Source organism: Mesoplodon mirus, assembly GCF_964341445.2.
Source record: "Mesoplodon mirus genome assembly, chromosome: 1".
NCBI classification, from domain to species: domain Eukaryota; kingdom Metazoa; phylum Chordata; class Mammalia; order Artiodactyla; family Ziphiidae; genus Mesoplodon; species Mesoplodon mirus.
The window spans coordinates 56,447,227-56,473,257 of NC_138976.1; the positions used below are offsets into that span (position 1 = coordinate 56,447,227).

General features: G+C 39.8%; 1 pseudogene across 1 annotated transcript; it reads left to right on the forward strand.

Moving 5' to 3' along the window:
* The first annotated feature begins 16,259 nt into the window (after nucleotides 1-16,259).
* LOC309806847 (LLGL scribble cell polarity complex component 2-like) lies at nucleotides 16,260-18,774 on the forward strand (annotated as a pseudogene). Its single transcript has one exon. The product of its transcript is annotated as an LLGL scribble cell polarity complex component 2-like (transcript).
* The last annotated feature ends 7,257 nt before the right edge of the window (nucleotides 18,775-26,031 follow it).

The following is a 26,031-nucleotide window of genomic DNA, read 5'->3' on the forward strand; positions in this document are numbered from 1 at the left end:
AGCCAATAATAGGTGTCGAAGCCTGCAGAACGTGACCCACAACCACACGCAGAGTTCTGCATCCCGCTGGGGCCTGCGTGAGCTGGCCCTCCAGGCCGGCCCAGCGCCCCGGAATTCGACAGCGGCGGGCTGTGAGGTTGTGGCTCTGACTGCCACCCAAGCCAAAAGCAGCTCCGCGCTTCTTTGCCAGAGCAGGGATGTTGCAGGAACGTAGCTCCAACTTCAGCTGGGGCTGCCTCAGTCTCCGTTGCTTATTGAGGTGAAATTCACATAAGATTAACAATTTTAAAGGGTATAATTCAGTCGCATTAGTACACTCACAATGTTGTGCAACCATCGCCATTTATCTAGTTCCAAAACATTTTCATCATCCCCAAAGGCGACCCAATACCCATTAAGCATATTCATTAGATACTCCCTGTCCCCAGACCCTGGCAACCACTAATCTATTGTCTCTATGGATTTACCTATTCTGGACACTTGATGGTAAGTGGAATCATACAATATGTTGCCTTTTGTGTCTGTCTTCTTTCACTTAGCATACTTTTTTTTGAGGTTTATCCATGTTGTAGCATGTAGCACTCCTTCTTATGGCCGAATAATATTCCATTGTTTATCCTGTCATCTGGTAATGAATGTTTGGGTTGTTTCTACCTTTTGGCTTTTGTGAATAGTGCTGTGAATGTTTGTATACCAGTATTTTTTGAATACTTGTTTTCAATTTCGGGGGTATATACCTAGGAGTGGAATTGCTAGGTCATATAATAATATGCTTAACTTTTTGTGGAACTGCCAAACTGTTTTCCACAGAAGCTGCACTATTAAACATTCCTACCAGCAATGTACAAGAATTGCAATATCTCCACATCCTCAATAGCACTTGTTATTTTCTGGTTGTTGTTTTTTTTTTTTTTTAGAAGCCATCCTAGTGGGTATAAAGTGGTAACTCACTGTGGGTTTGATTTACATTTCCTTAATGACTACAGATGTTGAGTATCTTTTCATGTGTTTATTGGTCATTTGTATATTTTCTTAGGAGAAATGTCTCTCAAAGTCCTTTGCCCATTTTAAAACTAGATTGCTTTTCTTTTTGCTTTTCTTTTGTATGAAATCTTTGTATATTATAGATACTAGATCCTTATCAAATATATGATTTATAAATATTTTCTTTCATTGTATCTGCTGTAATTTCACTTTACTGATAGTGTCCTTTTAAAAAAATATATTTATTTATTTATTTATTTGGTCGTGCCAGGTCTTAATTGCTGCAGGGGGGTCCTTGGTTGTAGAAGTCCCCTTAGTTGCAGCAGGCGGGCTCCTTACTTGCGGCACATGGGCTCCTTAGTTGTGTCATGCAAACTCTTAGTTGAGGCATGCATGTGGGATCTAGTTCTCTGGCCAGTGATCGAAACCGGGCCCCCGGCATTGGGAGCGTGGAGTCTTATCCACTGCATAGCCAGGGAAGTCCCGAGAGTGTCCTTTTATGCACAAAAGATTTTAGTTTTTATGAAGCCTAATTAATTTTGGTTTTTTTATTTGTTGCTTATGCTTTTGGTGTCATATCCAAGACTCCATTACCAAATCCAAGGTCATAAATATTTACCTCTATGTTTTCTTTTTTTAACTTTGTATTTTATATTGGAGTAGAGTTGATTAACAATGTTGTGTTAGTTTCAGGTGTACAGCAAAGTGATTCAGTTATACATATACATGTATCTATTCTTTTTCAAATTCTTTTCCTGTTTAGGTTGTTACATAATATTGAGCAGAGTTCCCTTTGCTATACAGTAGGTCCTTGTTGAAGATTTACCTCTATGTTTTCTTCCATGACTTTTAGAGTTTTATAGCTCACACTTAAATCTTTGATGCATTTTGATGTATTTTTTTTTTGCATATGGTGTAAGGTAGGGTTCTACCTTCCCTTGCAAGTGGACCTCCAGTTGTCCTATCACCATTTGTTAATGAGACTGTTCTTTGTCAATTGAATGGTTTGGGATTCTTGTCAAAAATCAATTGAGTATAGATGTATTGGTTTATTTCTGGATTCTCAATCATATTCCACTGAGATATATGTGTATTTTTAATGTCTGTTCCACACTGCTTTGATTACTGTAGCTTTGCAGTATGTTTTGAAATTGGGGGGCGTGAGTATTCCATTTCTGTTCTTCTTTTCAAAATAATGTTGACCTGTTTCAAGTTTGTATCTGAGTTCCCTGTAATTCCATGTAAGTTTCAGGATCAGCTTTTTCATTTGTACCAAAATAAAGGCCATTGGGATTTTCATAAGGATTGCACTGGATATATAGATTACTTTAGGTACTTTTGCCATCTTGACACTATTAAGTCTTCTAATTCATGAACACAGGATGTCTTTCCATTCATTTCGGTCTTCTTGAATTCAACAATGTTTTGTAGTTTTCAGTGTACATGTATTGCACCTATTTGGTTAAATTTATTTCTAAGTATTTTATTCTTTTTGATGCTACTGAAAATTGAATTTTCTCAGATTCCTATCTGGATTGTTCATTGCTAGTGTTTAGAAATACAACTAATTTTCATGTGTTGATCTTTTATCCTGAAGTTTCACTGAATTTATTAGCCCTAATATTTTTTTGTGGATTCTTTATGATTTTCTATATAAGATCATGTCATCTGCAAAGAGGGGTAGTTTTACTTGTCTCTTTCTAATTTGGATGCCTCTTGTTTCTTTTTTTTTTTCTTAATATTTATTTGTTTAGGCTGCACCAGGTCCCAGTTGTGGCACGTGGGCTCCTTAGTTGTGGCATGTGGGATCTAGTTCCCTGACCAGGGGTCAAACCCAGGTCCCCTGCATTGGGAGTGCAGAGTCTTACCCAGTGGACCACCAGGGTGCCTCTTATTTCTTTTTTCTTGCCTTATTGCTCAAGTTAGAACTTTCAGGACAATGCTGCTTATACAATTTTGAATAGAAGAAGCAAAAGCAGGCATTCTTTTTGTTGTTGTTGTTCCTGATCTTAGGGGGAAATCTTTCAGTCTTTCACTATTGATGTTAGTTGTAGGTTTTTTTTTTTCATAAATACCCTTAATCAGATTGAGAAAGTTCTCTTTATTCCTAGTTTGTTGAATGTTTTTACCCTGAAAAAGTGTTGGATTTCGTCAAATTATTCTTCTGCATCGGTTGAGATGATCACGTTTTTCCTTCATTCTATTAATACTGTATATTACATTGATTGATTTTCGTATGTTGAATCTCTCCTGAGATAAATATCATTTAGTCATGGTGTGTAGTTCTTTTAACATTTTGCTGGATTTGGTTTGCAAGGATTTTTTGCATCTATATTCATAGGGGATATTGGGCTGAAATTTTCTTTTCTTGTGATGTCTCTGGTTTTGGCATCAGGTAATGCTGGCCCCATCAAATGAGTTAAGAAGTGTTCACTGCTTTTCTATTCTTAGAAGAGTTTGAAAAGGATTAGTGTTAGTTGTTCCTTAAAAGTTTGATGCAATTCGCTAGTGAAGCCATCTTATCTGGTCCTGGACTTTTCTTTGTCAGAAGTGTTTTTTGTTTGTTTGTTTGTTTTGTTTTTTAAACTACTGATTCAATCTCTTGTTATAAGGCTGTTCAGATTTCCTATTTTTTTTCCTTGCATCAGTTTTGGTGGTCTGTGTGTTTCTAGGAATTTGCCCATTTTATCTAGGTTACCTACTTGTTAGTGTACACTGTTCAGAGTTTTCTCTCACAATCCTTTTTACTCCCTTAAATTCGCTAGTAATGTCCCCATTATGCTGTGTTTAAGTCATCTTTTTCTTGATTGAGGATTCACTTGGATGCTACAAACGTTCATCTATTTCCCAGAGTTCCCACAAAGTCAATTCTGACACTTATCTTTTTGGGGTTTCTGTGTAGGGATGGGCCCGTGCAGCTTCCTATTCTGCCATTTCCACTGACGTCCCTTCTAATTTTTGTTTTGTTTTGCTTTCGAGCAGAATGGCAAAACGCCTCTGATGTGCCAAGTTCCTTCCTCCATACATCCTCTGTGATTGGGACGCAAGTCTTCCATGCCCCGCCTTCCCACTCTCTGGGTTACCTGTCCCCCACCACTTCTCTGAAGCCCCCTCTAACAGTCAGCTACTCTCCTCCAAATTTTCTCCACCTCCCCCCTTTCTCTTTTTTGCACTGTTAAGAGCGGGCTCTTCTTTCCTCAACTTTCTTACGCGCGCGCACTCACGCACGCACGCACGCACATCCTGCTCTTCTCCTTTGGAGATTCCTCACACGCAGTCATTCCCCTGCCGCTTGCCAGCAGGCTGGAGCGCCGCAGGGGCAGCACGGACGTTCGCTTGTCAGCCCCAAGGGCCTCCGGCCAACCAGAGCTCCGCTCGAACCTGCGCTCGAAGAGCAGAGCGTGCATGTGCGCGTCTCCCGAGCACGCAAAGCGCCGGCCCGGCCGGCCGCTTGCGCCGCCGGAGCGACGTGGAAGTGAAACGCGCGGGGCTGGGCCGGGGCCCCCGGAGAGCGGGCCGAGAAACTCCAGAAAAGAGAGAGCGAGGAGGGTGAGAGAAAGGGAGCGAGGAAGAGGAAAGAGGGAGGGGTTCTAAGCTAGACGGCTGGGGCCCTGAGGCCGCAGGGGAGGCTGCGGGACCACAGCTCGGCTCGGAGGCTGGAGGCCGGGGCTTTCCCGTAATAACGGACGAAACTTCGGAGCCAATCAGCCGTGGAGGAAAGAAAAAAAGGTACTGCCGGGCTGAGGCATTTTTCTAGCTTCAGTGGGGAGCGCGCCGGGTGCAGCGACCTGGGAGCCCGAGGCCCCAGAGAGTAGCCCTGGATTCGGCCGCGTCTCCCAGGTGCCCGCGTAGGCCGGGCGGCCGGCGGGAAAGGAAGCACCTCCTCCCAGAACTCACGTACCGGATTTAAGCAATAACGTTCGCGCAATAAGCAAACATACATATTTTAAAGTGAATATTGTTATTCCATTTTTTTCTATTTGAACTTTTCTTTGAGTGAACTGTCTTACAATAATTTAGTCTGTTTTCTGAAATCTCAATTGTCTTTTTCTTTAAATAGCTGACTAAATCATGGGGTGTTGCCCCAGTTTTGTCTGTAGACGGCTTGCTGTTAGAGAATTGTTTCTCTTGAGGGATCGCAGCCAAGGAGCAAGTCTGCATTTACGTTTTCTGCCTGTGGACTGCTACCTGAAATTATTTAAGTTATCTCCTCTGTTTATTAATATCTTTGAGGTATTTATGAGGAAACAGAATAATCATTCTCTAATCTCTGTCTCCATTCAGGTGGATAATGGAGCTCCCCCCGACCCTGTTTGCACTCCAGTTTACTAGAAAAAGATATGTGAGAGCTGAGGGGGAAGAATGTGAGGAGTTCTTTCTCCGTAAGTAATCTTATTCATTAATGGACTCGAGATAATTATTGAGCACCTCTTCTATGCCAGGCACTGTGCCAGGCAGTAGGACTACAGGACTCACCATCTCTAAGGAAAGATAAAAACAAAACAGAAAGTACTGGTACTCTTCATGAATCTACCAATGTTCTGTTCTAGTTACCTTCTGAGAAAATCTTTCCCCTCATACAAAGACAAATTTCTTAATGGACTGAAATCACATCTGGTTTCCAACCAAGCCAAATAGCTTTGATTTGGTAAAGATTGCCAAAAAGATTTTTGTAATGAATAAGAGAACAAATCAACATGTTAACTCTACCCAGAAAAAGCTAGTGATAGTATTTTCTCTTTATTGGAGGTGAGGAGAGAGGGAGAAATAGTGCTCCCCACTATAAATCATATAAATAGTGCTCCCCACTATAAATCATATAATGAAATGATTTTTGTTGTTGTTGTTGTTAATAACTCAGGTGAGAAAACTTGTCACAGATGAAATTTGAAGTTAGCAATCCAGGAAGTACATCTCAGGATCCTTCTACCTGCTAACCTCTAAGTCAGTATTAGTTGCTATATAATTTTAAAGCTATTTTAACATGTAAAAAGTTTTTATTATCAGTTGCCATATTTTCAAGCTTTGTATAGGAAGAGTAAGAAAAAATAGATTTGGCCTTAGAAATCAAGGAGTCTATCTTTGTAGCTGGGGAACTGGGGAAACTAGTTTGCCCAAAGCTAAATAGTAATGAAATAAAGTGTTTTCCTAAGGAAAACACTTGAGATGAGATTGAGGAAAGGGGGGGAAGAAAGAAATGGGGACAGTGTGTTTCTTTTTTGCCAGGAAAAGTACCTCAAGTAAATAGTTCTCAGGAGGAGGCAGTAGCTACACCACAGAACCAAAGGTGGAAATTTCTGGAAAGTGCCCTCAGAAAGTGACCTAGGATTGTGAGGGGTCGATCAGCTTGAAAGGAGTGATATCTTTTAAATAGAAGAGCAGAATTAATAATTTCCATGCCCAGTCCTACATGAAGTAGATCAATCACGTATAAAGTAAAAGAGAGGGGAATAGTTTTCACAGTTTCCGTTGAAAAGTAGTACAGTTGCAGGAAATGGGGGGTTGATGGAACTGCAACTTGCCCCTGGGCAAGGTTGAAGAAACTACCTTTGGGTGTCAAATGCAAGTGAAATAGATTTTTTCTTTTCTTTTTTCTGTCTTTTCCCTCTTGTATAAGAAAATTTTACCAAGTGTTGGAGGTGGGGTACGAATAAACATTACTTGGGGAGAGTGAAATTATATAACATCTACAGAGGAATATTATCAATATCCATGAAAAATTTTAAGGGACATCTATTTTATTCAGCAATTGATCCTCTAGAAATTATTCTGCAGATACATTTGCACATGTGCAAAATGGCCCATGTATAACAGTAGCCACTGTAGCTTTGTAATAACAAGATATGAGACAATTTCAGTGGCCATAAATGAGGAGGGATTAATGAAATTGTGAGGTTTCTCTAAAATTAATCATGTACAGCTATGGTCCAGAATGTAGCAGATCTAGCAAATATGTAGTGATTTCCAAGATACATTGTTGAGTGAAATAAGAGAGGTACCAGACAATGTATGTAAAATGCTTCGAATTAAACTTTAGAAATATTTGTATGTGTGCTTGTGTGTACATAGAATATTTCTGGAAAGACACACAAAAAGTTGTTGACTATTGTCTCAAGGGAGGGAAGTAGAAGTACTGAATACAATTTACTGCCAGTTTTAAAAGCAAGTGTATGAACTATCTAATACAAGTAAAACAAATAACTAATAAAGCAAGTCAAGTACTGGTAGAAGGAAGTTGTTTCTTGAACTGACCACATTCTGTTTTGTAAGAATTCTGCAACTGTCAAAATTGCATTTACAGGAAGAGAAAAAAGAAAACTCCAGTGTAAGTCATTCAGTTAGTCCCTTATCTAAGCCTTAATTTCCTCATTTGTAAAATGGGTATGAGGGTGACTACTTTGCAGGCTTGTTGTCCGGATTAAACATAAAGAATATAAATTATTATGCATGCTAGCACGTGCACGCATGCATGTGTGCGTCTGCGCACACACACTTCTGGCTCAGGCTTCCAGTTTCCCCAAAGCAGTTCCCAAAGGAAGACCAAGCGGGGCTTGAAGCAGGAAGAATTTAGGTATAACCAGGGCATTTTCTCACCAGCACGGGATTTAGCATTAGCAATAAGTCCCATCCCTTTGGATTTCATTCACTAAACAAACATTACCTATCAAGTACTGTACTGGCTGCTTGGATACAGTGATGAGCAAGACAAAACTGTGCTTTAAAAAATATTATGCAGGGTTTCCCTGGTGGCGCAGTGGTTGAGAGTCCGCCTGCCGATGCAGGGGACACGGGATCGTGCCCCGGTCTGGGAGGATCCCACATGCCATGGAGCGGCTGGGCCCGTGAGCCATGGCCACTGGGCCTGCGCGTCCGGAGCCTGTGCTCCGCAACGGGAGAGGTCACAACAGTGAGAGGCCCATGTACCGCAAAAAAAAAAAAAATTATGCAATGTATACATGAATGTGTCTGCATTCAAATGATATAGAACAGAATTAATGTTTCCCTCTGCTGCTACTCTTTTCCCCAGAGGTAATTGCTGATATCCTCATAAAGTTGGGGGAAATACTTCATGACTTTGTTTGGTGCATGTTGTTTCCCCCCTTAGAATAGCATCACACAGTACATGCTGTTCTATAACTGTCTAAAATATCAATATGTCTTGGAGATTTTTGCAAAGAATCAGAAAGATTCTCCCTCATTCTTTTAAACTGCTGTAGGTAACCTACTGTATGGGTAAATGTACGATTTAGTTAATCATTCCCCTAATGATGAACACTTAAGTCATTTTCTATTTTTTACTAGTATAAAATGGGCTATTAATGCTTGGTTATATATGTTACAAATGTTTTCTGCCAGCTTGTTGCTTGTATTATTACTTTATATATGGTATTATTTAGCCTATAGAATTTTAAAACTTTGATGGAAGCAAGTGTATCAATTTTTAAAAAAGATGTCTTAACAACTTTGTTGTCTTAAGGCCTTTTACATACCCAAGATTATGAACACATTCTCCTACATTTTCTGTTAATGTTTGACATTGACATATTTTGTTCACCTGGACTTTCACTGTGTGTGAAGTTGTGGTAGGCAGTATAATGCCCTTAACCCCAAGATGTCCATGTCCTAATTCCTGGAAACTGTGACTATATTAAATTCAAAATGGAATGGAAAAATGGAATGAAGGTTTCAGATGGAATTAAGGTTGGTAATCAGCAGACCTTGAGATGATGGTATATTAGTTTCCTATTGTTGCTACAAGTTCTGTCGCTTAAAACAACACACATTTATTCTCTTACAGTTCTGGATGTCGGAAAGCCAACATCAGTTTTCACTGGGCTAAAGTCAAAATGTTTTCAGGGCTGATTTTTTTCTGGAGTCTCTGAATGGAAAGTCCCTTTTCTTGTTTTTTTTCATCTTCTAGTGGCCACTTGTATTCCTTGGTTTGGGGTCCCTTCCTCTATCTTTGAAGCACATCTCTCTAATCTCTGCTTCTGTCATATCTCCTTCATCTCTGTTTCATGAAATCTCCCTCAATCTTCCTATCATAAGAACACTTGCAATTATATTTAGATTCACCCAGATAATCTAGGATAATCTCCCCACTTCAAAATCCTTAATTTAATTACATATGCAAAAGTCCCCTTTTCCATATATGGTAGCAATCATAGGTTCCAGGAACTCAGGCTTGGATATCTTTGGAGGACATTATTCACTCTGCCATGTGTAGAGAGATTATCCTAGATTATCCAGATGGTCCCAATGTAATTATAATTTATATAAATGGAAGAGAGAGACATAACAAAGAACCAGAGAGCTGACACTGTGAGAAAGACTTAGTCTGATGGTGATGGCTCTGAAGATGAAAAAAGAGGGCAATAAGCCAAAGAATGTGGAAGGCCTCTAGAGAGTGGAAAAGGCAAGAAACAAATTATCCTACAGAGCCTCAGAAAGGAACACAGTCCTGTCAACACATTGATTTTAACCCAGTGAGACCCATTTCAGAGTTTAATTTTAGTAAGAACACTTAGCATGAGATTTATCCTCTTAGTAGTTTTTTAAGTATACAATACAGTTATTGTTGACTATAGGGTAGATACAATGTTGTAGCACAGATCTCTAGAACTTATTCATCTTGCTTAACTGAAACTTTATGCCTATTGATTAATAATTCACACATCCCCTCTCTCTGGCTCCTGGCAACCACCATTACACATTTTGATTCTATGAATTGGACTATTTTAGATACCTTGTATAAGTGAAATCATGCAATATTTGCCTTTCTGTGACTGGTTTATTTCACTTAGGATAATATCTTCAAGGTTCATCCATGTTGTCACATATTGCAGAGTTTCCTTCTTTTTAAAGGCTAAATAATAATCCATTATATGTGTATACCACTATGACTTTATTCATCTGTTGATAGACATTCATGCTTTTTCACGTCTTGGCTATCGTGACTGGTGCTGTAATGGAGTGTAATGAACATGGGAGATTTCTTTGAGATCCTAGTTTCATTTCTTTTGGATAAATACCTAGAACTGGGATTGCTTGGTCATATGGTAGTTCTATTTTTATTTTTATTTTTTGGCCACACCACACAGCATGCGGGATCTTAGTTCCTCGACCAGGGATCAAACCCATGCCCCCTGCATTGGAAGTGCAGATTCTTAACCACCAGACCACCAGGGAAGTCCCAGTAGTTCTGTTTTTAATTTTTTAAGGAACCTCTATACTGTTAACCATAGTGGCTACACTATTTTGCTTTCCCACCAACAGTGCACAAGGGTTCCAATTTCTCCACATCCTAACCAACACTTGTGGTCTTTTTTTTTTTTTTTTTTAAATAATAACCATCCCTACAGGAGTGAGGTGATATTTCATTGTGGCTTTGATTTGATTTGTATTTCCTTGATGGTTATAGACCATGGAGCATTTTTTCATATACCTGATAGCCATTTATATGTCTGCTTTGGAGAGATGCCTATTCAAGTCCTTAGCTCACTTTAAAATCAGGTTTTGGTTTTTGGCTGTTGAGTTGTAGGAGTTCCTTACATATTTTGGATATTAACCCCTTATAAGATATATAGTTTTCAACTGTTTTCTCTGAGTCCATAAATTGCCTTTTCACTCTGTTGTTTCTGTTGCTATAAAGGAGCTTTTTAGTTTGATGTAGTCCCAGTTGACTGTTTTGCTTTTGTTGCCTGGGCTGTTGTTGTCATATACAAAAAAAATCATATTCAAGACCAATGAAGCTTTTCCCCAACATTTTCTTCTAGGAGTTTTACACTTTCAGATTTCTTCTTTAAATGTTAATCCATTTTGAGTTGATTTCTGTGTATGGTATAAGATAAGGGTACTATTTCATCCTTTAGCATATAGATATTCAGTTTTCCCAACACCATTTGTTGAAGAGATTATCCTTTCCCCATTGTGTATTCTTGGCACTTTTGTCAAAGATCAGTTGACCATGTATGCATATGTTTATTTCTGGGCTCTCTAGTCTGTTCCATTGGTCCAAATCTCTGTCTTTATGCCAGTACAGTACTGTTTTGACTATTGTAGCTCTGTAATATATTTTGAAATCAGGAAGTGGAGTGCCTCCAGTTTTGCAAGATTGCTTTATCTATTCAGGTTCTTTGGTGTTTCCATATGAGTTTTAGGATTGCTTTTTCTACTTCTGTGAAAAATGCTGTTGGAATTTTGATAGGGGTTACATAGAATCTGTAGATCACTTTGGGTAGTATGGACATTTTAACAATATTAATTCTCAATCCATGAATATGGGATATCTTTCCATTTGTTTGTGTCTTTATCAACGTCTTATAGTTTTCAGTGCATGGGTCTTTCCCATCCTTGTTTAAATTTATTCCTAAATATGCTGTTGTTTTTTATGCTATTATGAATGAGATTGTTTCTTTAATTTTCTTTTCAGATAGTTCAGTGTTAGTATATAGAAATACAACTGATTTTTGTATGTTGATTTTGTATCCTACAATTTTACTGAATTTATTAGTTCTAACAGTTTCTTGGTGTAGCCTTTAAGATTTTCTATATATAAGATATTGTCATTTGCAAACATGGACAGTTTTACTTCTTTCTTTCCAATTTGGATGCCTTTTATTTCTTTCTCTTGCCTAAGTGTTCTAGCTATAATTTCTAGTACTATGTTAAATAGAAGTAGAAAGAGCAATTATCCTTGTCTGTTACTAATATTAAAGGAAAAGCTTTCAATTTTTTACCATTTAGTGTGAGGTTAGCTGTGGGCTTGTCATATATGGCCTTTATTATGTTGAGGTAATTTCCTTATATTCCTAGTTTTTTGAGAGTTTTTATCATAAAAGGGTATTTGAATTTTGTCAAATGCTTTTTTATCTATTGAGATGATTGTGTAATTTTTATTGTATATTCTGGTATTGTGGTGTATCACATTTATTGATTTGTATATGTTGAACCAACATCTTTGCATCCCAGGGATAAATCTCACTTGGTCATGATCTACAGTCCTTTTAAAAAGCTGTTGAATTTGCTTTGCTAGTATTTTTTTTTTTTTGCATTTGTATTCATCTGGGATATTGGCCTGTAGTTTTCTTTTCTTGTAGTGTCTTTTTCTGGCTTTGGTATCAGGATAATGCTGACTTCATAAATGAGTTTGGAAGTGTATACTTCTCTTCAAGTTTTTGGAAGAGCTTGAGACAGATTGGCATTAATTCTTTTAAAATGTTTGGTAGAATTCATTAGTGAAGCCATCTGGTCCTGGGCTTTTCTTCCTTGGGAGATTTTTGATTATTGATTCAACCTTCATACAAGTTATAGGTCTGTTGAGACTTTTTTTTTTTTGGCTGTGCCATGCAGCTTGTGGGATCTCAGTTCCCTGACCAGGGACTGATCCCAGGCCACAGCAGTGAAAGCCCGGAATCCTAACCGCTAGGCCACCAGGGAACTCCCTAGACTTTGTTTTTCTTTATGATTAGGTCTTGGTAGGTTGTATGTTTCTAGGAATTTATCCATTATTTCTAGATTATCCAGTTCGTTGGTGTATAATTGTTCATACTGGTCACTTATGATCTTTTTAATTTCTGTGGCATCGTTTTTAATGTCTTCTCTTTCATTTTATTTTGTCACCTCTTTTTTTCGTAGTCTTTCTAAGAGTTTGTCAATTTTATTTATCTTTTCAAAATATCAGCTCTTAGTTTCGTTGGTTTTTTTCACTTGTTTTTCTATTTTCTATTTCACTTATGTTCTGATCTTTCTTATTCCCATATTTTTGATAACTGTAGGCTTAATTTATTCTTTTTCTAGCTTCTTGGAGTGTAAAGTTAGGTTGTTTGAGATTTTTTTTCTTTTTTAATTAAGCATTTATGACAATAAACTTCCCTCTTAGTACTGCTTTTGTTGAATCTCATATGTTTTGATACGTTGTGTTTTTGTTTTTCTCAAGGTATTTTCAAATTTCCTTTTAAATCCAATTGTTGTTCAAGATTATTGTTGTTTAGTTTCCACATTTGTTAATTTTTCCAGTTTTTTGTCTACTATTGACTGCTAGTTTCATTCCATTGTGGTCAGAAAAGATATTTGGTATAATTCCAATCTTCTTAAATTTGTTAAGACTTGTTTTGTGACCTGAATGTGAGCTATCCTGAAGAATGTTCCATGTGCACTTGAGAAGAATGTGTTCTGCTGCTGTTGGGTGGAATGTTCTATACAGTAAGTCCCCTACATACAAACGAGTTCTGTTCTGAGAGCACATTTGTAAGTCCAATTTGTTCATAAGTCCAACTAAGTTAGCCTAGGCACCCAACTAATACAATCGGCTATATAGTACTGTACTGTAATAGGTTTATAATACTTTTCACACATATAATATATAAACAAAAAGTAATGAAAACATTTTTAATCTTACAGTACAGTACCTTGAAAAATACAGTGTACAGTACAACAGCTGGCATATAGGGGCTGGCGTTGAGTGAACAAGCAAGAAGAGTTAGTGACTGGAGGAGGGAGAGGAGGTGGGAGATGGCAGAGCTGAAGGATCAACAACAATAGGAGACAGAGGGCAAGCTGCAGTTTTCACTCACACCTGACGATGGCACAGGTTCTGGTTCCTTGCTGGAATTAATTCTGTCGACCCTCTTGAAAAAATGAACCAGTGATGTCTGGGTAGTACCTCTTTTTTTCTCATCATAGATGACATGGTAGCACTGGATTGCATTCTGAACGGCTGCTGCAACCTTCATGTACTGTTCTATATTCTGGTCCTATGCCTCAAAAACTAACAGTGCCTCCTCAAATAAAGAAAATCCCCTTGCCATTTCCTACATCGTGAACCTCTTAGGTTCTTCAGTTACTTCTTCTTTCTCTTGTCTCTCTTCGTCCTTTCTCTGGGCCTCCAGTTCCATCAGGCCTTCACTAGTAATCTCCTCATGTTGCACAGCAAGGAGTTCAATGAAGTTGTCCTCTTGCAGATCTAGCTGAAATAAAGATACTATACTACTGTACTCTGTACAGTACTGTATAGTAAAGTACACAGAAGCACAACTACTTGTAGAGGATGCATGCACGTGATAATGTACACCAGACAAGTGAACTAACTTACGTGATTGGATATGCGAACACACGTTCCCATCTTTGAAAGTTTGCAACTTGAAGGTTTGTATGTAGGGGACTTATTCTGTATGTCTGTTAGGTCCATTTAGTCTATAGTTTTGTTCAAGTCCTCTGTTTCCTTTTTGATCTTCTGTCTGGATGTTTTATCCATTACTGAGAGTGGAGTCTCTTACTATTATTGTCTTGTCTTATATTGTTTATTTCTCCCTTCAAACTGTCAATGTTTACTTTATATATTTAGGTGCTCTGATGTGTGTAATATATGTAATTCTTATATCTTGTTGGTAGATTGGCACTTTTATCAGTATAACGTCCTTCTGTCTCTTATGACAATTTTTGACTTATAATCTATTTTGTGTGATATAAGTATAGCCAACCCTGCTCTGTTTTGGCTACTATTTCCGTGGAATATCTTTTTCCATCCCTTCACTTTCAACCTGTGTGTCCTTTTTATTTTTTATTTTATTTTATTTTTTAAATTTTTATTTATTTATTTATTTATTTATTTATTTTTGGCTGTGTTGGGTCTTCATTTCTGTGCGAGGGCTTTCTCCAGTTGTGGCAAGCGGGGGCCACTCTTCATCGCGGTGCGTGGGCCTCTCACTATCGTGGCCTCTCTTGTTGCAGAGCACAGGCTCCAGACGCGCAGGCTCAGTAGTTGTGGCTCACGGGCCTAGTTGCTCCGCAGCATGTGGAATCTTCCCAGACCAGGGCTCGAACCCGTGTCCCCTGCATTGGCAGGCAGATTCTCAACCATTGCACCACCAGGGAAGCCCGTGTGTTTCGTTTTTAGACAGCATATAGTTGAGTCTTGTTTTTTTAATTCGTTCAGCCACTCTTTGTCTTTTGACTAAAGAGCATTTTTTCATTTAATGTTAATTACTGACAGAAAAAGATTTACTGTTACCCTTGAGTTCATTGTCTTAGGGTTTTTGTTTTTTTCTTTTTTTTGTTTGTTTGCTTTTTGCTCTGAAAGATCCTTTTGTGACTCATGGTGGAATTACCTATACCAGATATTTTAAAGATGCAGAACTTTATAATTATGAGGTGATTTCAGTGAACAAGAAAAGCTTTCCAAAGTGAACTTAGCCAAAATTGTATTTAATCTTCCTTAAATATAGACCCATTTTAGTTACTGGGGAGAAAGTCTGTTGAAATATAACAGGAAGTATTCGCATCCCTCTCTACTACTCCTCCGCCCTGCCCCCTATAGCTTCACATAGCCCAGAATCCATTTACTTTTGTTCCAATAGCCATTATACTTTATATTCTTTTAAAGTGGAAGCTTTGAAGTTGTAATAAATGTATTGTATCATACAACTCAGTTTGTTCAATTCAGTAAGCATTCATAGAGCATTAGGCATCCCTCTAGGTTAGGTACCAGAGAGCAGTAGCTTTCAAACATCTTATACCATGAAAAAAAAACCATTTTATACTGTGACTCACAGTAACAAGTATCAATATGGCTAACATTGTAACCCACCATGTCATTTGTGTGCACCTATACTCATAACTGAAACAAGTGTCATGAAACAACACTTATTGGTATTATGGGAGATATACTTTGATATTTTCTATTCTATTTTTTTCTTTCTAAAAACTTTTTATTGAAGTATAGTTGATTTACAATGTTGTGTTAATTTCTGCTATACAGCATTGTGACTCAGTTATACATATATATATTCTTTTTCATATTTTTTCCATTATGGTTTAATCACAGGATATTGAATATAGTTCCCTGTGCTATACAGTAGGACCTTGTTGTTTATCCATCCTGTATATAATAGTTTGCATCTGCTAATCCCAAACTCCCAATACTTCCCTCCCACATCCCCCCTCCCTCTTGGCAACCACAAGTCTGTTCTCTATGTCTGTGAGTCTCTTTCTGTTCCATAGATATGTTCATTTGTGTCCTGTTTTAGATTCCACATATAAGTGATATAATACGGTATTTGTCTTTCTCTTTCTGACTTACTTCACTTAGTATGATAATCTCTAGGTCCACCCATGTTGCTGCAGATAGCATTATTTCATTCTTTTTAATGGTTGAGTAATATTCCATTTTGTGTATGTATACATATATACACACATATCACATCTTCTTTATCCATTCATCTGTTGATGGACATTTAGGTTGTTTCCATGTCTTGGCTATTGTAAATAGTGCTGCTATGAGCATAGTTTCCAGAAAAAGCCCTCACCGGTGGGTGTTTGAGGTGCTGGAGGCTCTGCAGGAACATCCTTGGGACCCCAGCCAGATCCTCATTGGCTCCAGCTGGGAGCTCTTCATCATCTGGGACCTGCAGAGCAGCCACGTGCTCTGTCATTTCCTCAGCAGCCAGCAACAGGAGAATATCTGCTGGCAGCAGGATGGTCATCTGATAGCTGCCATTCTGAAAGCAGCTACTGCTGGTGGCCCATGTCCGGTGATACCCAGCAACCAGAGCCCCTGCACAGCTGTGTGCCTTTTGGTCCTTTTCCTTGCAAAGCTATTACCAACATCTTCTGGCTGACCATCAAGCAGGGGTTGCCCTTCACCATCTTCAAGCGTGGCATGCTGTGGGCTGGCTATGGGGACTGCCACTGCATCTCGGTGGTCCACAACAGCCAGCAGACAGCTTCTGACTTCATCTCCCGAGTCATCGACTTTACTCTTCTCATTGAGATGGACCGTGCGGCTGCCTTTGATGACCCCTATGCTCAGGTGGTGCTGGCTGAGGAGGAGCTGGTGGTGACTGACCTGCAGACGGCCAGTTGGCTGCGATTTAGCCTCCCTACCTGGCCTCCCTGAACTGCTCTGCCATCACCTGCTCCCACCAAGTCTCCAACATCCTCCTGAAGCTGTGGGAGCACATCATCACTGCTGGCAGCTGGTAGAACACACACTTCTCCACCGTGGAGTGGCCCATAACTCATGGGGCATGAGGACAGCATGGTGAGGTTCTGGGATGCCTGTGGCATGTGCTTGCTGCTGCTCTACAAACTCAGCACTGTACAGGTGTTCCTCACCAACACAGACCCCAGTGAGAGCCTCACTGCCCAGGGCGAGGATGAGTGGTCCCCGCTCTGCAAGGTGGGCTCCTTCGACCCCCACAGTGACAATCCTCAGCTGGGCATCCAGAAGATTTTCCTCTGCAAATACAGTGGCTACCTGGTTGTGGCCACAACGGCAGGGCAGGTGAGGGTGCTAGAGCTAAATGAGGAGGTGGAGCACTCCGTGGAGCAGGTGGAGGCTGACCTACTACAGGACCAGGAAGGCTACCGCTGGAAGGGGCAGGAACGCCTGTGTGCCTGCCCGGGGCCTGTGTGCTTTGAGCCTGGCTTTCAGCCCTTCGTATTGGTGCAGTGCCAGCCCCTGGTTGTGGTCACCTTCTTGACCCTGCACTCCCAGTGGCACTTCGTGGCCTTCGGCACCAGCCACGGCTTCAGCCTCTTTGACCACCGGCGGTAGCAGCAGGTCTTTGTCAAGTGCACACACCTCAGTGATCAGCTAGCCTTGGAGGGCTCACTGTCCCATGTGAAGTCCCTAAAGACATCTCTGTGCCAGTCCTTCCGCTGGACACTTTGCAGCCGGGTGTCCAAAAGGTAGCAGGCCCGCTGGCCCTCCAGGAGATGTGCAGGAGGGGAGCACCAGGGCAGAGCAGACCCACATGCAGAACATGGAGCTGGCGCCCATGCAATGCAAGATGGAGGCCCACTCGGCAGCAGACACCTTCACGGGCTTAGTCTGGACCCTCTACTTCACTGACATCTACCTGAGGGAAAACTCTCGCCTCTGCCTCTTGCTGTGGGCTGGCACCAATGGTAGTACCGTCTTTGCCTTTGCCTTGTGCATGACACCCGAGGAGCACAGAATGGATGAGCCGGTGCGCGCAGAGCAGGCCAAGGAGATCCAGCTGATGCCTGGTGGGCATCCTGGTGCTGGACGGACACAGTGTGCCCCTTCTCAAGTACCTGGAAGTGGCCCATGACCTGTCAAAGAGCCTGGACATTCAGGGAAGCCACCAGCTGCTCGTTGGGTAAGAAGAACAGTTCAAGGTGTTTCATGCTGCCCAAGGTCAGTGCCAGGCTGAAGCTGAAGCTAACCACCCTAGAGGACTTGCAGGTGCAGTGAGTCACTGTGGCCTGCTTCTGCAGCTGTCGAGCTGAGGACTATAGGGAACCTCACCAACGTGGGTGATGTCCAGGTGGTCTCACTGCCCCTGCTCAAGCCCCAGGTTCATTATAGCTACTTCTGCTAGGTGGATGTCAGCAGCATTGCTTTCTGCATCTTCAGATGCAAATATGGCCAAGGTTTCTACCTGATCTCACCCTCCGAATTTGAGCACTTCTCTCTCTCCACCAAGTGGCTGGTTGAGCCCCAGTGTCTGGTGGATTGAGCAGAAGCAGAGAACTATAGCTGCCCCCGCAATGGATCGGGCTCTGAGAAGGCCTTGGGTGGAGCCAGGAACTCAGCCAAGGTGATAGAGAGGAGAGGAGGTCGGCCCGAGATGGAGCATGCTCTGCTCAGTGATGAGAGGGTCCTGAAGGAGATCCAGAGCATGCTGGAGCGAGACCAAGGGCACTGTGGCAATTGGCCATTCTTAGCAAGTGGGTTACAGCCTCAGCAATGGGGGAGGATGCTCCTGTGTTGCTGTCACTCAGTCTATCTCCTTCTGCGATGGAGTGAGTGGTAGGGGCATCTAGGCTGCATGATGAGCACACACTACTGAGGCCTCTTCCTTGGGGTACACCCCACCTAGAGAGGCCCATGCACTGGGCCATGCAGGGGGTAGGGGTACCCCCATTTTCCACCCTGCTGCTGCTCCTGGCCTCGGGAGAGGAGACACCCCAGGTCCTTGGGGCTATCCCTTCCTGGGCCTTGACTATCTTGGTCCTTTTGTCAATGTTGCACAGTTTTTAAACACTCCCCCCTATTTGTTAGTCTTTTAATTATTTTGTCTGCCTTTTCCTCTCTTGATGTCTTCCTTTGTGTTTTGTTGTTTTTTTGTATAGTTGTGCTTTGATTCCTCTCTTTCTTCTGTGTAGTTTCTGTAGGTCCTTCCTTCCTTCCATCCATCCATCCATCATTGGGTCTTCTTTGCTGTGTGTGGGCTTTCTCTAGTTGTGGCGAGCAGTGGCTACTCTTCATTGTGGTGCGTGGGCTTCTCATGAGGTGGCTTCTCCTGTTGCAGGACATGGGGTCTAGGCGTGTGGGCTTCAGTAGTTGTGGCTCACAGGCTCTAGAGCACAGGCTCAGTAGTTGAGGTGCAGGGGCTTAGTTGCTCTGTGGCATGTGGGATTTTCTCAGACCAGGGCTTGAACCCATGTCCCCTGTATTGACATGAGGATTCTTAACCACTGTGCCACCAGGGAAGTCTGTTTTTTTCTTTTTTATTGTGGTAAAATATATATAATATGATATTTACCATCCTAACCATTTTTAAGTACAGTTCAGTGGTGTTAAACACATTCACATAACTTTTTCATCTTGTAAAACTGAAACTCTATACCCATTAAATAATGACTCTACATTCTCCCCTCCCCTCAGCCCCTGGCAACCACCTTTCTACTTTCTGTCTGTATAATATTGACTGCTCTAAGTACCTCATATAAATGGAATCATACAGTATTTATCTTTTTGTGACTGGCTTATTTCACTTAGCATAATGTCCTCAAGGTTTATCCATATTATAGTATATTGGAGAATTTCCTTCAAGACTGAATAATGTTCCATTGTATGTATATACCACATTTTGCTTATTCATCTATCCATGGACGCATGGGTTGCTTTCACATTTTAGCTATTTTGAATAATGGTGCTATGAACATGGGTGTACAGATACCTCTTTGAGACCCTACTTTCCATTCTTTTGGGTATATACTCAGAAGTGAAATTGTTGGATCATATGGTATTTCTATTTTTAATTTTTTTAGGAACTGCCATGCAATTTTCCACAGCCACTGTGCCAGTTTACGTTCTTTTTGTTTGTTTGTTTGTTTGTTTTTTGAGGTACGCGGGCCTCTCACTGTGTGGCCTCTCCCGTTGCGGAGAACAGGCTCCAGACGCGCAGGCTCAGCGGCCATGGCTCACGGGCCCAGCCGCTCCGCGGCATGTGGGATCTTCCCGGACCAGGGTGCAAACCCGTGTCCCCGGCATTGGCAGGCGGACTCTCAACCACTGCGCCACCAGGGAAACCCCAATTTACATTCTTATTGGTAGTGCATAAGGGTTCCAGTTTCTCCACATCCTCACTGACACTTGTTTTCTGTTTTTTGACAGTAGCAATCCTAATGGGTATAAGGCTGTAGGTATTTTTTTACATGGTTACGTTGAGGCTTACATACAATATCTTAGAGCTGTAACAGTCTATTTTCAGACTGATAACAACTTAAGTTCAATCACCTACAAAACCTCTACATTTTAAGTCCCCCACACACTATATTATTGTTGTCACATTTTACATCTGTTCATATTTGTATCTTTTAACATATTTTAAAATTATAGTTTTTTAAATGCTTTTTTCCTTTAACTTTTATACTAGAGTTAAAAGTGACTTACTCATCATGATTAAAATATTACAGTATTCAGTATTTGTCTATATGTTTACCTTTAAACAACAAATTTCATATTACCAGCCAAAGGCACCATCTCGACTCTCCTCCAGGTGGCTAGATTGTGTTGGACCTGCCAGAGCTCCAACATGAGCAAGAGAGAAGCCAGTCCTTTGAGGAGCCCCATCAGAAAAGCTGGGGAGGGTGAAATAGGTAAAGGGGATTAACTGAATGGTGATGGAGGGAAACTAAATTTTTGGTAGTAAGCATGCTGTAGTGTATACAGAATTAGAAATATAATGTTGTACACATGAAACTTACATAATGTTATATATCAACGTTACCTCAATAAAATAAATTTAAAATATATCAGTCCATCAATTATAGAAAATGTATTAGAGCAATGCAAGTTGTTAATAATAGGGAGAACTGTGTGTGTGTGGCAGGAAATAGGAGGAAGTATATGGGAACTTGGTAATTTTTACTTTTTTTTCCATGATCTTAAAACGGTTCTAAAAAATAGTCTATAATTTAAAAATATTTTAAATTATGAGCATCTACTACTTTTTTAATCAGCAAAGAATCAGCAAGAAAAGAATATATATTGTTTTTTTGAAAGAGTCTGTTACGTGTGTTTGGAATTTAGGAATGTGTAAATAGGGAGCTCTGGGACACCACCTTTAGTTATGTACACAGGAAACTAAGAAATGCCAGTTTCCGGAGAGAGAGACTACATCATTTATGTTTAGTAATCAAAGGCAAATGGCCATGTGGCTCAGAGAAAGAGAGAGAGCCTGAGAGAATGGCTGCTTTTGTTCTGATGGCTTTCTTTTTCCTAGTATTTGTATCCTTTTAATTAACTTCACTTTTTGCCTAATCTCTAAAGCATCACCCTGCCCCTGAAAATGTCTTTTTCTGAGAATCTTCCCAAAGGGACAAGAAAGCCAGCTTAGTCATCCCCAGCATCTGTAAAATGGAGGCATGAGCTTTATATACTCAGTCATTGTAATAAAACTCCACCATCACTTAAATAGCTGTGGGATCTGCTCCCGCTGAAGTTGATCTATAGTAAAAATGAGGAAGACTGCCCTGTCTTTAAGGCAACTACAATCTGGTAGGGGAGACAAGGCATGAATTCTTGAGAAGTCTATGCAGGCAACAAGTCACCATCTATAACCAACTGACAGCTGTGTACTACATGCTGAGTAACTGACATAGATGACAGTGCTACATACTTCGAGGAAGGAAATAGCACTCAGTTTTGAGTCATGGTGACAGTACTGAATATGAGGGAGAGCTGTAATCACTAAAACTAAATTTATGAGTAAATGATTCTACACAGCAAACTACACATAAACATCCACTGCATTTGTCGATTATTGTTTTAATTAATTCTTAGTGAGAAACTGAAACCAACATCAATCTGTCTACAAGTAACTTAGGTATTTTACATGTTCACTAAGTTCTTGTTCTTTTTTTTTAAATTGTGAAGCCTAACATACATACAGCAAAATGCATAAAATATAAACATTCAGTTTCACAAATAATTACAGAGTAAACACCTGTATTCCAACCAACTAGGTCAAGAAATAGGCTATTTTAAGTTCCACAAGTCTCCAGAATGTCTTTTCTTGATCACAAGCTCTCCCTTTTCCCTAAATGTAACCTCTGTGTTGACCTTTGTAATAGTTACTTCCTTGTTTTTCTTTATAGTTTTCCACCTATATATTCATCCCTAAAAATGTTGTTTTATTTCTCCTATTTTTATCTTTATATATATATAGAATCATGCTATATGTATTTTTTGTTTTTTCTTTTGCCCAACATTATGGTTTTTTTTGAGATTCATCATGCTGTTTTCACTCTTCAATAGTGTTCCATTGTATGGATATACTAAAATTTATCCTTGCAGAGTCAAGATAGCGTAATAGGAGGATGCGGAATTCGCATCTCTGCAAAACTAGGGCACCTGCCAGGCACCAGTGGGGGACCATGGACACCTAAGGGGACAGGAGGAACCCCCAGTTACCAGCTTGCGGGATCTTGGTTTGCAGGCTGGAGGTTGGGCCCAAGCTCCTGTGGTGGGAACTCTGAGTCCAAACTGCTGGACTAACAGAGAACCTCAGACACCAGGGAATATTAATAAGAGTGAGGCATCCCAGAGGTTCTCATCTCAATACCAAGACCCGACTCTATCCAACTGCCTGCAAACTCCAGTGCTGGACGTCTCAGGCCAAACAACCAGTAAGACAGGAATACAGCACCACCAGTCAAAAAAAAAAAAAAAAAAAAAAGAAATGACAAAAAAATATGTTACAAGTAAAAACCTACAAGACCAAATAAATGAAGGCAAAATAGGCAACCTACCTGAAAAAGAATTCAGAGTAATGATAGTAAAGATGATACAAAATCTCAGAAACCGAATGGAGAAAATACAAGAAACATTTAACAAGGATCTAGAAGAACTAAAGAGCAAATAAACAGTGATGACCAACACAGTTACTGAAGTTAAAAATACTCCAGAAGGAATCAATAGCAGAATAACTGAGGCAGAACAGGTAAGTGACCTGGAAGATAAATTAGTGGAAATAACTACCACAGAGCAGAATAAAGAAAAAAGAATGAAAAGAATTGAGGACGGTCTCAGACACATCTGGGACAACATTTAATGCACCAACATTCGAATTATAGGGGTTCCAGAAGGAGAGAAAAAGAAAGGGTCTGAGAAAATATTTGAAGAGATTATAGTCGAAAGCTTCCCTAATATAGGAAAGGAAATAGTCAAGTCCAGGAAGCACAGAGAGTACCATACAGGGTAAACCCAAAGAGAAACACGCTAAGACACATATTAATCAAATTAATAAAAATTAAATACAAACAAAAATATTAAAAGCACGGGAAAAGCAACAAATAACATGCAAGGGAATCCCCATAAGGTTAACAGCTGATCTTTCAGCAGAAACTCTGCAAGCCAGAAGGGAGTGACAGGACATATATAAAGTGATGAAAGGGAAAAACTTACAACCAAGATTACCAAGCAAGGATCTCATTCAGATTCGATGGAGAAAATAAAACCTTTACAGATAAGCAAAAGTTAAGAGAATTCAGCACCACCAAACCAGCTTTTCAACAAATGCTAAAGGAACTTCTCTAGGCAGGAAACACAAGACAAGGAAAAGACCTACAAAAATCCGAAACAATTAAGAAAATGGTAATAGGGACATACATATCAATAATTACCTTAAATGTAAATGGATTAAATGCTCCCACTGAAAGACACAGACTGGCTGAATGGATACAAAAACAAGACCCGTATATATGCTGTCTACAAGAGACCCACTTCAGACCTAGGGACACATACAGACTGAAAGTGAGGGGATGGAAAAAGATACCCCATACAAATGAAAATCAAAAGAAAGCTGGAGTAGCAATTCTCATATCAGACAAAATAGACTTTAAAATAAAGACTATTACAAGAGACAAAGAAGGACACTACATAATGATCAAGGGATCAATCCAAGAAGAAGATATAACAGTTATAAATATTTATGCACCCAACATAGGAGCACCTCGATACATAAGGCAAATGCTAACAGCCATAAAAGGGGAAATCGACAGTAACACAATCATAGTAGGGGACTTTAACACCTCACTTTCACCAATGGACAGATCATCTGAAATGAAAGTAAATAAGGAAACACAAGCTTTAAATGATACATTAAACAAGATGGACTTAATTGATATTTATAGGACATTCCATCCAAAAACACCAGAATACACTTTCTTCTCAAGTGCTCGTGGAACATTCTCCAGGATAGACCATATCTTGGGTCACAAATCAAGCCTTGGTAAATCTAAGAAAATTGAAATCATATCAAGTATGTTTTCCGACCACAGCGCTATGAGACTAGATATCAGTTACAGGAAAAAAAACTGTAAAAAATACAAACACATGGAGGCTAAACAATACACTACTAAATAACGAAGAGATCACTGAAGAAACCAAAGAGGAAATCAAAAAATACCTAGAAACAAATGGCAATGAAAACACAATGACCCAAATCCTATGGGATGCAGCAAAAGCAGTTCTAATAGGGAAGTTTATAGCAATACAATCCTACCTCAAGAAACAAGAAAAATCTCAAATAAACAACCTAACCTTACACCTAAAGCAGTTAGAGAAAGAAGAATTAAAAAATGCCAAAGTTAATAAAGGAAAGAAATCATAAAGATCAGATCAGAAATAAATGAAAAATAAATGAAGAAAACAATAGCAAAGATCAATAAAACTAAAAGCTGGTTCTTTGAGAAGATAAACAAAATTGATAAAACATTAGCCAGACTCATCAAGAAAAAAAGGAGAAGACTCAAATCAACAGAATTAGAAATAAAAAAGGAGAAGTAACAACTGACACTGCAGAAATACAAAGGATCATGAGTGATAACTACAACCATATGCCAATAAAATGGACAACCTGGAAGAAATGGACAAATTCTTAGAAAAGCACAACCTTCCAAGACTGAACCAGGAAGAAATAGAAAATATAAACAGACTGATCACAAGCACTGAAATTGAAACTGTGATTAAAAACCTTCCAACAAACAAAAGCCCAGGACCAGATGGCTTCACAGGCAAATTCTATCAAACATTTAGAGAAGAGCTAACACCTATCCTTCTGAAACTCTTCCAAAATATAGCAGAGGGAGGAACACTCCCAAACTCATTCTATGAGGCCACCATCACCCTGATACCAAAACCAGACAAAGATGTCACAGAGAAAGAAAACTACAGGCCAATATCACTGATGAACATAGATGCAAAAATCCTCAACAAAATACTAGCAAACAGAATCCAACAGCACATTAAAAGGATCATACACCCTGACCAAGTGGGGTTTATCCCAGGAATGCAAGGATTCTTCAATGTATGCAAATCAATCAATGTGATAAGCCATATTAACAAATTGAAGGAGAAAAACCATATGATAATCTCAATAGATGCAGAAAAAGCTTTCGACAAAATTCAATACCCATTTATGATAAAAACTCTCCAGAAGGTAGGCATAGAGGGAACCTACCTCAACATAATAAAGGCCATATATGACACACCCACAGCCAACATTGTTCTCAGTAGTGAAAAACAGAAACCATTTCCACTAAGATCACGAACAAGACAAGGTTTCCCACTCTCACCACTATTATTCAACATAGTTTTGGATGTTTTAGCCACAGCAATCAGAGAATAAAAAGAAAGAAAAGGAATCCAAATCGGAAAAGAAGAAGTAAAACTGTCACTGTTTGCAGATGACCTGATACTATACATAGAGAAACCTAAAGATGCTACCAGAAAACTACTAGAGCTAATCAATGAATTCGGTAAAGTAGCAGAATACAAAATTAATACACAGA